Consider the following 13348-nt stretch of genomic DNA (forward strand, 5'->3'; position numbering starts at 1 on the left):
CTTTAAAATGGTCACACTGGCTTTATTAGTTCTATTAAAGATTTTTCTAGCAGGCTTCAGTGGAATTTTATTAGTTAGAAATATTAACGTATTTCTTTTTTTTTTTTTTTGAGACGGAGTTTCGCTCTTGTTGCCCAGGCTGGAGTGCAGTGGCCCGATCTCGGCTCACTGCAACCTGTGCCTCCCGGTTTCAAGTTATTCTCCTGCCTCAGCCTCCCGAGTAGCTGGGACTACAGGCATACGCCACCACGCCTGGCTAATTTTGTATTTTTAGTAGAGATGAAGTTTCTCCACGTTGGTCAGGCTGGTCTCGAACTCCTACCACAGGTGATCTGCCCGCCTCAGCCTCCCAAAGTGCTAAGATTACAGGTGTGAGCCACTGTGTCCAGTCAGAAATGTTAATGTAATTCTAAAGACACCTAAATCTCTGTCTATTTATTTATTTATTTATTTATTTTGACAGTGTATCACTCTGTTGCTGAGGCTGGAGTGTGGTGATGCAATTGCCACCCACTGCAGCCTCAAACAATCCTCCCACTTCAGCCTTTCGAGTAGCTGGGACTACAAGTACTCATGCTCAGCTTTTTTTTTTTTTTTTTTTTTAAGATACGGGGTCTCACTATGTTGCCCAGGCTAATCTTGAACTCCTGGGCTCAAGCAACCTCTAGCCTCAGTCTCCCAAAGTGCTGGGAATACAGACGTAAGCCACCGTGTCTGGCCCTGAATCTCTTTAAACCATGGGTTCTAAACATGGGGGTAAAGGATGCCTATGATAAACTACTGCTGGTAGAACTTTTCTGACAGATCTTGCTGCTGCCTACCTGGCTTCTCAGGGGATCGGAGCCTGAATCGAGCATGGTCCTCTCTGCCTTACTCTGCATAACATAGATATGTGGTTGCGCACACTGCCTCCTCTCTCTCCTCACCTGCCTCACCTCCAACCCGCCCCCTACTCCGACTCCCCAGTTGTGTCCAGCTCTGTCTAGTGATCTGGAGATGGGAGACGTCAGAAAATGAAAAGGTATAGAAAGTAACATCTTAGGTGGAAACAACCTGTGTCTATTAATGGATTAATGGATAAACACAATGTGATCTACACATGCAATGGAATATTCTTCAGTCTTAAAAAGGAATTAAATTCTGACACACGTTACAACACAGATGAACTGTGAAGACACTATGCTAAGTGAAATCAGCCAGATACAAAAGAACAATATTGCATGATTCTACTTTCCACTTATATGAGGTACCTAGAATAGTCAAATTCATAGAGACAGAAAGTAGAGTGATTTTCGCTAGAAGCTCGGGGAGGGGGGATGGGAAGTTACTGTCTAAGGAGTACAGTTGCAGTTTTCGCAAGATGAATGGTAGTGATGGTTGCATGACAATATGAATAAACTTAATGCCACCGAATTGTACACTTAAAAAATGGTTAATATGGTAAAATTTATGTTAGGTATATTTTACCATAGTTTTTTTTAATGTAAAATCTCCTAACAGAAAATTTAAGGACACCTAGTGACATGCCTTTTTTCTCCCACCAAAAGATCAAACTCAGGACGAGTTCAAGTTCCCTGATCAAAGTGTTAGAAATCAAAGTTAAGTGCCTATTACTTCTCTAGAATATCTTGCTTTGTTCCACTTATTATAGGACTGGCTTAGCCAGTAAATTATATCTTTATTTCTCATTCACCAATCAGCAGGAATTATAAGTGGATAAGTAGGATTTAGGCATATACTGAAAGTATAATTGTGCTAGTAACCTAAACTCTAGCAAATACTCTTAGCAATGCAGGAAACTGCTAGCTACTTTTCCCTGTAAAATGTTTTCAAAAATCTCAGGTGTCTCTGTACCCTTTCAAAAAATTAAGATAGTATTGTGGTACTTTACTACCTACTCATTTATAAATTCATTTTTATTAAAGGCAAATAATGTTGATGGAACCCCCAAAATTCAGTACTTTAAAGGCCTGAGTACATTGGGCTGTATAACAAGGAATGTAGACGAATACTTGATTTAATTATAATGTTTGGTCCAATACTCCTAGCCTGGTTTAAAGGAGAGATTGCCTTTTTCAGTGGAATGACTTCTTTAACAATGAGCCATTCATTCTCTTGTGATAGCACCAGAAGGAGAGAATTATTGGTTCTTTAAAATCGCTTTTTAAAGCAAGAAATTAACCTTTTGGAGTGAGGAGGGCTAGAAACAGGTAAGGGTTAGGAAATCGGATCTAGGCCACCTGGGACTTGGAAGCCAGTTCCCAAACTCAAATTATCTGAATTCTAAACTAGGGACCCTATTCCTGTGTTTCATTGTTGTTGTTGTTTTCTCACTCTGTCACCCAGACAAGCATGATCCTGGCTCATTGCAGCCTTAACCTCCTGGGCTCAAGCAATCCTCCCACCTCAGCCTCCAAAAGCACTGGGATTACAGGCGTATACCATTGCACCCAGCCCTATTCCTGTTTTTAATGTAAATAAACCTCTATCACACTGAACACAACTGACACTCATGAACACTTTAGCTGGTCTCCCCAGCAGAAGAAGCAAAAGCTAAGGGGGCCAAGTGACCTGCCCCTCTGTCTCGAAGCCATGGTGGGGACAGGCATGGATGTGATGAAAGAAGTAGAACACTTTCTTATCCTCTTCAGAGGACCGTTGTTCCTCCAGAATTGTCTACATAGCATCCTTTATCTGAAATGAAGACTCCTCAAAGTAAAACAGCTGTATCTGGGGACATGAGGAATTTGTAATGATGAGGAAAAATGAGGTTTTGGATGAGGACAAGAGACAGTTCTAGCACAGAGAGCCAGTTAGAATGAGGAGAGGACTGGCTGGGTGCGATGGCTCACACCTGTAATCCCAGCACTTTGGGGGGCCGAAGCAGGCGGATCTCTTGAGGTCAGGAGTTCGAGACCAGCTTGGCCAACATGGTGAAACCCCATCTCTACTAAAAATACAAAAATTAGCTTGGTATGGTGGCCCACACCTGTAATCCCAGCTACTTGAGAAGCTGAAACAGGAGAATCGGTTGAGCCCAAGAGGCAGAGGTTGCAGTGAGCCAAGATTGTGACACTGCACTCAAGCCTGGGTAACAGAGTGAGACTCCATCTCAAGCTGAGCCTGCTCACAAGAGAAGGAATGGGCAGGCACCAGCCAATAACTCAAGCACTGTACCCACATTTTATACATGAGAACAGAAACCATCTCCCTCCATTCCCACCCATACAGTTTGGACATGAGGACTGAAACCTCATGCTGTCTACATTAACCCAACTTTTTTTTTTTTTTTTTTTTTTGAGACGGAGTTTCACTCTTGTTGTCCAGGCTGGAGTGCAATGGCACGATCTCGGCTCACCGCAACCTCCGCCTCCCAGGTTCAAGCAATTCTCCTGCCTCAGCCTCCCTAGTAGCTGGGATTATAGGCATGTGCCACCACGCCCAGCTAATTTTGTATTTTTAGTAGAGACGAGGTTTCTCCATGTTGGTCAGGCTGGTCTTGAACTCCCGACCTCAGGTGATCCACCCGCCTCGGACTCCCAAAGTGCTGGGATTACAGGTATGAGCCACTGTGCCCAGCCCAACTTTAAGATTCTACTGTGTTTATCAGAATTGCTTTTCTATTTCAGGAGATTTCCCGGGCAAATAACTTTTTTGTTGTTGTTGTTGTTGTTGTTGTTGAGACGGAGTCTCACTCTGTCGCCCAGACTGGAGTGCAGTGGCTGGATCTCAGGTCACTGCAAGCTCCGCCTCCCGGGTTTACGCCATTCTCCTGCCTCAGCCTCCAGAGTAGCTGGGACTACAGGCGCCCGCTACCTCACCCGGCTAGTTTTCTTGTATTTTTTTAGTAGAGATGGGGTTTCACTGTTAGCCAGGATGGTTTCGATCTCCTGACCTCGTGATCCAACTTTATTGTTCATTACAGAAACTTCCAACTCTTTTCATAGAAAGTATCAACAGTTTATGTCCTAAGATTCTTTGAAACCCTGTCTCAAAATCCTCAGCCAACTATTGCCACCAACACTAAACCACCCTTTCAAAAAATTAAGAATTGGGTAATTCTTACCCAATCCTAGCAAAGCCACATCGAAAGACCTGCTCTAAACCAAATTTCAAATTCTCGACAAATTCCAACCTTATCTTTTCCCCTCCAAGACCCTATCAAAGCTCTATGGACAAGGTGTTCTCCCTAACCACAGTAAGCAATGAACTCAGCTATGTCTTATCAACAGGCTGTGCTGGTGATATTTGCAGATCCAGCATTCAACATCCTAATATGCACAGTACATTAGAAGGTTAATTGATAATCATTGCCGGCACTTCAATAGATGAAAAATAGAATATTTAACATAGTATTGTAGGGCTTTACAATTTACAGAAGGCTTTCCCATGGGTGATTTCACTGGGCTCATTTATAGTGCACTGTGAGAGGTGAGTGGGGTAAATATTAGTATCATGACCAAGTCACACATGAGAACACAGCCCAAAGACGGGACGTGATTTATCAGAGGCTGAATGGACCAATTAAAAGGCAGGGTAGAATCTTTATTCTAGGTCTCCCGATTTTAAATATTGACTATTAACCTACAGAAGTCCTAATGACAATATTTAGTATTTACATTAAGAGATTAAGCATTTTCTTAAATCTTAAAGAGCCAAAGCGTATTCATTTGCTAGGGCTTCTGAACAAAGTCCCACAAACAGAGTGACTTTGTGGCACCAAGGGGTTAATTTGATCAGGTCTGCCTGCCCTGCTTGCTTTTGCTCGCTAGTTTTTTCTTGTTTCCTTTTTCCATTATGTAGAAGGCCGTGGTAGTTGAAGGTCTTGCCACTGAACTCTGAAACTTAACCTTCACTGGCTACTTTATATATAACATTCATACATTACTATGGTAATGGCTGCTTCGGTTCTTTTTCAGGACCTTGGGCCAGCTCCTATTCTGTTCAAACTAGTTGAGACCACCAACTGACCCTTCCACCCACCTCAGCCTCCCAAAGTGCTGGGATTGCAGGCGTGAGCCACCACACCCGGCCAGTCCTCTCCTCATTCTAACTTACTCTCTGTGCCAAAACTGTCTCTTGTCCTCATCTAAAACTTCATTTTTCCTCCTCATCACAGATTCCTCATGCCTCCAAATACAGCTGTTTTATGTTGAGGAATCTTCAATTCAGATTGCAGGATGCAGGCACTGGGCCCGCACAAGTGCCTGAGAAGTGGCCTTTTGATATTGGAGGGCCCAAAACTCCACCCTCCTGATCATACTAACAGCACCATTTTCTGTGCATATGTCCTATAAAATGCCACAAACCCCAACTATGCTTGCACAGCATGAACCCATATCTTCATTTTTCTCCACCGCCAATCACCTCTCCCTGTGCCTTAGACCACCCCACTCCCCTAACCCATCAATATCCCTAAGCTTTATCTTCGGGGAGGCAGATTTGAGAACTGTTCTCCCACTTCCTTGTTTGTCAGCCTCACAAATCTTTTCTCTTTTGCAAAACCCGTGTCACAGTGATTGATTTACTGTGCACAGACAGAATGGACCTGGACCTGGCTGGTGACATTAGAAGAACCAAAATTTGTTGTCTCACAGTTCTGGAGACAAGAAGTCCAAGATGAGGGTGTTGGCAGGGTTGGGTCTTTCTGAGGGCTGAGAAGGAGAATCTGTTCCAGGTCTCTCTTCTCACTTCTGGTGGTTTGCTGGTTTGCTGGCCATCTTTCGTGCTCCTTCGCTTCTGTTGCATCACCCGGTCTCTGCCTCCATTGTCACATGGTATTCTGCTTGTGCGTGTGTCTGTGTTCCCCCAACATTTTTTTTTTTTTTTTTTTTTTTTGAGACTACGTCTCCCTCTGTCACCCAGGTTGGAGTGCAATGGCACAATGATAGCTCTCTGGAGCCTTGACTTCCCAGACTCAAGTGATCCTCCTGCATCAGCCTCTTGAATAGCCGGGACTACAGGCATGCATCACTATACATGGCTAATTTCTTATTTTTTATATAAGCAGGGTCTCAATTTGTTGCCCAGGGTGGTCTCAAACTCTTAGGCTCAAGCCATGCTCCTGCCTCCACCTTTCAAAGTGCTGGGATGATATGCATGAGCCACTGCACTCAGCCACATTTCCCCTTTATGTAAAGACACCAGTTATATTGGATTCAGGGCCCAGCCTACACTAGTATGACCTCATCACACTTTAACTAATTACATCTGCAATGACCCTATTTTCAGAGCTCAGATGCTAAGCATTACACAATGACCCTATTTTCAAATAAGGATATCTAAGGTACTGGGCTTAGGACTTCAACATGTGAGCTGGAGTAGGTGGGGGAACACGCAATTCAACCCACAGCACAAAGATAATGAAAGTTTGGTCCACCTCTGCAAGCCCAACAGTTCATAGTTGATCCTTGTATTCCAGTAAAACCTTGGGACTTGGGATGGCTTTTAAGACAGAGAAATTTGCTTTAGTGCAGTAATGCTTATTACCTTAGGCAGATCGATTTCCTGGGCTGCTATGTGGCTAATTTTATTTTATTCTCACTAATAAGTAATCATGAATACTTCATGAATTATTGAGCAAAATGCATGTCTGAAAGCCACTGCTTGTATTCAGTTTAAAGAATAGGTCCATTTGAACTGAATTTTGAGTGATAGCAGTAAATAAATTGTGTCCACTGGTGGCTCATACCTATAATCCCAGCACTTTGGGAGGCTGAGGCAGGAGGATCACTTGAGGTCAGGAGTTCTATACCAGCCTGGGTAATATAGCAAGATCCCATCTCTACAAAAAATATAAAAATTAGCTGGGTATGGCAGCACACACCTGTAGTCCCAGCTATTCAGGAAGCCAAAGTGGGAAGATCACTTGAGCTCAAGAGGTCAAGGCTGCAATGAGCTGAGATCGCACCATTGCACTCCAGCCTGGGTAACAGAACAAGACCCTGTCTCAAAAAAAAAATTGTGTCTACACAATAACTTGGTCCAGTCTGGTGCATGCTACATGCTACACTCCTACTGGTAAAGATGGGTTTGTGTAAAAATATAGCTTGAAGAAAATAATCTGTTTTAGTCTACAAAAGTAGATGGGGAACATGGTCTGTTACTAACTTGAGTGAATTTATTCTGAAACCTTTTCTGCTTTAACATTCAAAGGTTGATCCCAGGAGAAAACATTCTACTCCTCAACATGGGTCTTGCCTGATTCATTTACCAACTATAACAGTAAGTACTGATCCATTTAGTCAACACTTTAAAAAAACCAGTGACGACAGCCTAGACGGGCTGTTCTTTTTCTTCCTCTCCTTTTTAGTCAATTTTTGTTGATTTTGATGGAAATCTCTATTTTGAGGGAAAGAAATATATTTGCTTACCGTACTCAGATGTTTTTTGAGCCAGTGCATTAGATGTTTTTATGGTTATATCAATTTTAGTTTTATATAATATTGAATATATTTAACTATTACATAAATGTATATATACACATGAAATCTGTCTGTAAATTATAAACTAATAATAGAATAAACATATGGGAAAACCACTTTCAACAACTTAAGAATCAGAATATAACTCTCATAGCTATGTTCTATGTTCTATGTTCAAACAGAACCAGTAACTTTCTTCTTTCCTCCAGGGGTAATCACTCTCCTAAATTTGTGACTTCTTTGCCTTTAAAAAGTTTTCTTTATCTTTTTTAATCGATATATCATAGTTGTACATATTTTTGGAGTGAATGTGGTATAAAAAAGTTGGCCGGGCACAGGGACTCATGCCTGTAATACCAGCACTTTGGGAGGCTGAGGCGGGTGGATCACCTGAGGTCAAGAGTTTGAAGCCAGCCTGGCCAACATGGTGAAACCCCATCTCTATTAAAAATACAAAAAAAATTAGCTGGGTGTGGTGGCAGGTGCCTGTAATTCCAGCTACTCAGGAGCCTGAGGCAGGAGAATCGCTTGTACCTGGGAGGCGGAGGTTGCAGTGAGCCAGGACCGCGCCATTGTACTCCAGCCTGAGCAACAAGAGCAAAACTCTGTCTCAAAAAAAAAAAAAAAAAAAAAAAAAAGTTTTGCCACATGTGGATTTTTGTTGTTTTGTTTTGTTTTGCTGGTTGGGGGTTTTATAACAATAACATACTATTTTAGTCTTCTGTGACCAGCTCTTTTCTCTCAATATTGTGTTTCTGGGATTCACTCACATTGTTGCATGTAGCAATAGTTCATTCCTTTTCATTGTTGTGTAATAGACAATTGTGTCAATGTTCCACAATTTATTTATCCATATTCCTGGCAATGGACATTTGAGTTGTCTGCAGTTTTCTGGTCTTGTGAATAATGAACATTCTACATTTCTCCAGGTACATGTGTCAAAGAGTTACACTATAGGGCATTGGTTTCCAGACTTTAAAAAACTGTAATGTGTTTTATACACATATATTTTACAAGTACCATAAATACTTTACAAGTTGTACACACCTGGTGCACACATATGTGAAACCAACAATTTATGAAACAAAACTTACTTTTTTTTTTTTTTTTTTCACTCTAGCACTCAGGTTGGAGCGCAGTGGTGCAATCACAAGGCTCACAGCAGCCTCCACCTCCCAGGCTTAAGTGATCCTCCCATCTCAGCCTCCCAAGTAGCTGGAACTACAGGCATGCACCACCATGCCCAGCTAATTTTTGTATTTTTTATAGAGACAAGGTTTCACCACGTTGCCCAGGCTCATAAAATTTACTCTTACTATACTAAATTTTTCCACTCTATTGAATTTTATTTTGTTTGTTTAAAAAATAAAAAAGTTGGTTGAGGCCAGACGCAGTAGTTCACATCTATAATCCTAGTGCTTTGGGAGGCTGAGGCAGGAGGATCACTTGAGGCCAGAAGTTCAAGACCAGCCTGGGCAACATAGTGAGACTCCATCTCCACAAAAATAAAAAAAGTTAGCTAGGCTCAGCTTAATGGTGTGTGCCTGTAGTTCCAGCTACTCAGGAGGCTGAGGTATGAGGATTGCTTGAGCCCAGGAGTTGGAAGCTGCAGTAAGCTATGATTGCACCACTGTACTCCAGTCCGGGTGATAGAGCAAGACCCTGTCTCTGAAGAGAAAAAAAAAAAAAAAAAAGGTTGTTTGGACCACCCAATTGTAGATGTTTGAAAAAACCCAGATCTGGAATACTATACCCAAGAGTGAAACTGCTAGCTCCTGGTTATACGCATGTTTGCCTTTACAACAAAATGACACATCGTTTATACCAAACTGTTTATAACAATTTGCTTGCCCATTAGGAATGTGAAATAATTCCTGTAGTTTCACACCCTCTCCCACACTTGGTATCATCAGTGTTCTCAATTTTTGCTAATCTGGTAGATGTAAAAGAATATCTCACTGCATCTGCATTTGCAATTACCTGAGGAATAATTAGCTGGGAGATTTTTTTTTCCCTATTTGAAACAGGTCTCACTCTGTCACCCAGCTGGAGTGCAGTGGCTCACTTAGCCTTGACTTCCTTCTCAGCTCACTGCAGCCTTGACTTCCTGAGCCCAAGAGATCCTCCTACCTCAGCTTCCCCAGTAGCTGGGACTATTTTTAAAAATTTTTTATAGAGACAGGGTCTTGCTGTGTTTCTTGGCTGGAGTCAAACTCCTGGCCTCAAGCACTCCTCTGGTCTTGACCTCTCAAAGCGCTGGGATTATAGGTGTGAGCCACTATGCCCAGCCAGCTTGAATATCTTTTGGATCTATTCACCCCCTTTGTGAAATGCCTATTCATGTTTTTTGCTCACTTTTTCTGTTTGAATTTTTTTTTTTTTTTGGACGGAGTCTCATTCTGTTGCCCAGGCTGGAGTGCAGTGGTGCGATCTTGGCTTACTGCAACCTACGTCTCCCAGGTTCAAGCGATTCTCCTGCCTCAGCCTCCTGAGTAGCTGAGATTACAGACACCCACCACCACAACTGACTAATTTTTGTATTTTTAATAGAGATGGGGCTTCATCATGTTGGCCAAGTTGGTCTCAATCTCCTGACCTCAAGTTATCCACCCACCTCTGCCTTTCAAAGTGCTGGGATTATAGGCATGAGCCACCGTGCCCGGCTTTGCTGGAATTTTTACAAGGAACCTGTTGGAGAATTTGCGTCACATTCTATGGCATTTTGTGTATTTAATCCAGGCTTAAATTGGAAGATTATTCCTTTGGGGAGGGATTAGGAGTCAAGAAACTTGATTTGGTCTGACAGGGTGTAGGAGGAAAACTATGGCCCCATTTTTTGTTTTAGCTTTGTATTTCCTCTTGCTAGGAATCAAGCTGTGTCAGGAATACTCCCCTCTCTTAGCTAGGCCTGGTACCTTTTTTTTTTTTCTTTTTTGAGGGTATAATAGCTGCTGAAGACAGTAGCAAGGAGGGTGTCAACCATTCTTCACTGTTGCTGCTTCAATATGGACAGCAGCCCCGCTCCCCATTTCCTGCCTCGTCTCTCTTTGACCTCAACTGAGTATCTTACTCCTTTGCACATCTGGCACTGGGATTATGGGCTCCTGAATGCTCCAGAGCTCCTTTTAATGTCATTCATAATTAAATCTTGAGCTGCAGTTCTTGGTCTTTTGGTTCACACACTTCATTCTTCCTGCATATTTCACTATAAGTAGAGAGAAAAATGCTGGTCACTGGGTGCTGGTGGTAGCCATGCTCTGACCAGGGAGTCCCTGTTTATGCCGTTTGTCCAGGTCCCTGCAGTTCTGCTCTGTAGCTGTCTCTGGGCCAGGGTGGGCCTTTTCCCACCAGTGCTTTTGGTAGCAACGCATTCCATGCAACCGCTTCATAAAGCAGATGATATTTTTCCAGGGTAGCCATGTTATAATTGGGGTTTATGTTATTAACTAAATCAATCATAATATAAAGCCAATCCAATATCATAAAAATAAAAATCAGGCCGGGCGCGGTGGCTCAAGCCTGTAATCCCAACACTTTGGGAGGCTGAGAAGGGCGGATCACGAGGTCAGGAGATCGAGACCATCCTAGCTAACACGGTGAAACCCCGTCTCTACTGAAAAATACAAGAAACTAGCCAGGCGACGTGGCGGGCGCCTGTAGTCCCAGCTACTCGGGAGGCTGAGGCAGGAGAATGGCGTGAACCCGGGAGGCGGAGCTTGCAGTGAGCTGAGATCCGTCCACTGCACTCCAGCCTGGGCAACAAAGCCAGACTCCGTCTCAGAAAAAAAAAATAAAATAAAATAAAAATAAAATAAAAAAAATAAAAATCAAGTGACACACAAACCTCTGTAATAATTATGACCCACATTAGGAGTACAGTTCATATCTGACACTGGTATGATCTGGAGCATTATTTCATCATTGTAGTGTTCATAGTAGCCCTAGTTTTGCTTTGATGACATCATCCTTGGTGTTAGCATTGGGCCCTCCTTCCCATATCTCAAATTGGGTTCACTGGAACCCAACTCTTCTGAAGGAAAACTTTTGAGTTGACATCCAGTCCTTCAGTGTCATTCCCTAAGACACCAAGACAATGAAAGCAAGGAGGATACGTGGGTGGCCAGAGCCTTGGGCCCTCTCTGTTTCAACCAGAGCAGTCTTTAAAAATACACACACACGCGCACACACACACAAACACACGCGCAAACACATAGAATCCCATGTAATAGTTCATTTTTATAAATGCATCTTCAGCCTGTAATCCCAGCACTTTGGGAGGCCGAGACGGGTGGATCACGAGGTCAGGAGATCGAGACCATCCTGGCTAACACGGTGAAACCCCATCTCTACTAAAAATACAAAAAAATAGTCGGGTGATGTGGCAGGCGCCTGTAGTCCCAGCTACTCGGGAGGCTGAGGCAGGAGAACGGCGTAAACCCAGGAGGCGAAGCTTGCAGTGAGCTGAGATCCGGCCACTGCACTCCAGCCTGGGTGGCAGAGCGAGACTCCGTCTCAAAAAAAAAAAAAATAAAATAAAAATAAATAAATAAATAATGCACCTTCAGTTTAGAAAGTGTGAACATCCCTGGAGCAGCTCATCTTGAGGCCAAGGTCTTTAAAATAGCTGGGGCTGTAGCTGAAGAGGAAGGCAGGCTGATGTTTGCTGATGGTTTGTCTTCCTTCAAATAGACATACAGTTTCTGAAAATTAGACCGTTTTTTCTTTCCTGCTCCCATGACATTTTTGATGCCTGGTCAAGGGTCCATACATGCTTCCCCCGTCCCAGTTGGTAGAGTCTTCTGGTTCCTTACTGTGGCTGACTTTGGGCTGTCTCCCAAAATCTATGTTCCCTTCTTCCATAATAATAGAGTTTCAGCCCACACATCACTGCCCAGCCAGAAGCTTCATTTTCCAGCCTCCCTCATGGTTCAAGGTGACTATGTTCTCACCAATGGCCAGCACAAGGGATGTGCATAATTCCCACATCATTTGCTTAAAAGAAAATTGCTTACCTAGGAGCCCAGGAGCTGTGGCTCATGCCTATAATCCCAGCACTTCGAAAGGCCGAGGCAGGCAGATCACCTGAGGTCAGGAGGTCAAGACCAGCCTGACCAACATGGCGAAACCCCATCTCTACTAAAAATATGAAAATTAGTCAGGCATGATGGTCGGCCTGTAATCCCAGCTACTTGGGAGGCCGAGGCATGAGAATCGCTTGAACCTGGGAGGTTGAGGTTGCAGTGAGCCAAGATTGTGCCACCACACTCTAGCCTGGGCAACAGAGTAGGACTCCATCTCAAAAAAAAAAAAAAAAAAGAAAAGAAAAGAAAAAGAAAAAAGGAAAACTGCTTATTTAGGACTCTTTTTTCACTTTTCCATCTTCCCACAAGTTGAGCATTGACATGGTGCTTATGCTGCACACACACACACCTTTACCCTGCTGCCGTGCAGACAAGGACAACCCTGGAGGATGGTGGGGCAACAAGACAGAAAAGGCTGAGTCCCGAAGGCTGTGTGAAGCTCAGGTGCCCCACGCAGCTGGAACAGCTCGCCTCCAGATTGTAATAAGGTTCTAAGTCATTTGCCACATAAGTGGTCTGCAACCCTATTTTCGAATGGAATTAGCAAGTCCAAGAATTTTAGAACTGAGAGAAATCTCAGGGTCATTGAAATGAGTTCTAGAATTTGCATCCTTTTTGGGTTGATAAGCTACTTTTGGATTTCTGAGGTCTTGAGATCATTGAGACTTGGGGTTTGAAGTGGAAACATGTTTTACCCAGAGCCTGAGAAGGCAGAGGGCGGCTAAGAGTACCTCCCTCCCTGCCTGGATGTGTAGCTGACTGCACGGGGTATAGGAAGGGCAGCAGGAGGGGCCCAGGCCAGGCTTGGCTTGTGGCAACACCACCAGCTTTGGTCTCTGGCAA

The sequence above is a fragment of the Rhinopithecus roxellana genome, chromosome 8 (genome assembly GCF_007565055.1).
Source record: "Rhinopithecus roxellana isolate Shanxi Qingling chromosome 8, ASM756505v1, whole genome shotgun sequence".
Lineage (NCBI taxonomy): Eukaryota > Metazoa > Chordata > Mammalia > Primates > Cercopithecidae > Rhinopithecus > Rhinopithecus roxellana.